The following is a 2,281-nucleotide window of genomic DNA, read 5'->3' as shown; positions in this document are numbered from 1 at the left end:
GTTAGATCATAGCACAAATCTGGCCTATAGCAGTATAAAGTGATTCCCAAGTTCTTAACTGATATAGTCTTAGAAGATAATACTTTATAAATTATTAAATTAGATAATAACAAATAGTATAGCAAGATAGGCTGTCTAGATACAAGGAGCTGATTTAGTCAGCTCGACCATCGGATTTTCGCACAATTAAGGGTACCCCCGAACCCTCAGACTGGCTGACTCAACGGCGACAGGTAACATAATAATTATCTGCCACAGCCGGAATCGAACCCGTGTTCTTGTTAGTAGTCCATTGCCTTACCAATGAGCTACCCACTCCCTTAATCCCGTACCTTACTATAGAAAAATGAAGACCCAAGAAATCTGATATTTTGTTTAACAACTTATTTATTTATTAAATAAATCAAAAATTAGTATCCAATTCTGTCTCAACACTTTATTCTTCACTATCAACAATTAAATACACCAACATATAACCATTATATGGTGGTGTATTTAATTGTTAATAATCTTATAGAGGAAAATTAAATGTTAATGATTAAATTAAATTTAATTTAATTTAATAAATGTTAAATAAATAAGTTTTGAACTTATAATAAAGAAAATGACCTGGGCAGAATAGCCTGCAAAAGAAATTTTAAATTAATGTGTCCCATATCACAATCCTCGAAGAATGGTGTCGAAATTAGAGGATAAAAATAAATCCCAACAAATCACATTTACTCTTTCTCGTAAACCTGCCGACTGCCCTACAGTATACTTTAATAATGTGGCTCTTACCCCTGTAGAACAGATTCATTATCTTGGACTTCATCTTGACAAACGACTAACCTGGAATCCTCACACAAGACTGAAAAGACAGGAAACTGCACCCAGATTCCACCTATTACAGCACTACTAGACAAACGGTCTAAACTTCCAACTCATTACAAAAGACTGATCTACATGACAATAATAAGGCCCATCTGGACATACGGAGTTGAGCTTTGGGGCTCCACTAAACCTTCGAATTCCTCTCGTATCCAATCTTTACAATCCAAAATCCTCAATGCTCCTTATTTTCTTACTAATAAAACCATCCATAAAGACCTAAATGTTCCTTATGTTACCGATCTAGCCCGAACCCGATATTATTCCTTCCATAATAAACTCCCTAACCACCCAAACCCACTCGTTTCTAACTTTGCTTCCTCTTCCATTCCTGGCAATCCTCCAAGGCGCCTGAAAAGAAGATGGCCTCGTGACCTTATATTGTAAACTGTTTTTAGAGTTCTACTACTGGGTAGTTTCTCTATATACTGTACCATATCATTATGTCATTATGATCAAATTTACTGGTTGTATTTTTTTATACAGTTGTAAATATCAACAAATAAATAAAAAAAAAAAAATAATGTGAGGAAGAGTTTGTATTGAAGATGGCTACAATGGCTAGTGAAAAATAAAGTGTTGAGACAGAATTGGATACTAATTTTTGATTTATTTAATAAATAATTGCCTTGTCTCAAAAAATTTTGAAATATAATTAAAATTTATTTTTTATTTTTTTGGTTGTGCAATAAAACACTTTCTCGCCAGTGGTGGCACTCAGTTTACTTTTGTTGACATTATGAAGCAGGTAAAAATACGTAAATCTTACACATCTGAAATTTTTTAGAGTACTGATAGGAAAGAACAAGTGCAAGATTATGCTCTAGGATGCATCTCTACATCAAACCTATCTATTTATGATCCATCAATACAATTTCAATCAAACTGTACAAATACTTTTTTACTTCAATGTATTATTATAAGTTATAAGTATTGTTTCTCTTGTTGAAGTGGTTGATTCAGATCTGATTCCAATGATAATCTTAGGTTCTCTTGAGCAGAGCAACAATGCATGCTCACTTGGTAAAATAGTTTATTTGAAAATTAATAGGTAGGATGAGACTTACGTTTAATACTAGGATGAACATATTAATATTGTATTACAATGAAAGCAAAAATTTAAATACGTATATATAGGTAAATTTCTATTGCTTACTGTAATATCTTAATATAATTTAATAATACAACGAATTAATTTTTTTTTCTTAATAAACAATTAAATAGTTATTTATAAGACCTAAAACATTATAGTATATTGTATGTATGTAAAAGTGTACATCTTATTATTATTATTATTAATTCGGCTCCACAACTTGTTACGGTTGCCATGGTAAAATAAAAACATTGGTGATATCTGCGTAGACAAGGGGTGTTACGGTTGCCATGGTGAAATAAAAACAATGGCTAGATC

General features: G+C 31.8%; 1 protein-coding gene across 4 annotated transcripts in view; it reads left to right on the top strand.

The window, feature by feature from the left end:
• LOC106684349 (zinc finger autosomal protein) overlaps window positions 1-2,281 on the top strand; it is a 52,141-nt gene that overhangs the window by 25,587 nt on the left and 24,273 nt on the right. The window lies entirely within an intron of this gene.

Source organism: Halyomorpha halys, unplaced genomic scaffold (genome assembly GCF_000696795.3).
Source record: "Halyomorpha halys isolate HHAL.00 unplaced genomic scaffold, Hhal_1.1 Scaffold572.1, whole genome shotgun sequence".
In the NCBI taxonomy this organism is placed as follows: Eukaryota; Metazoa; Arthropoda; class Insecta; order Hemiptera; family Pentatomidae; genus Halyomorpha; species Halyomorpha halys.
This window is presented reverse-complemented; position numbering and strand designations above follow the sequence as displayed.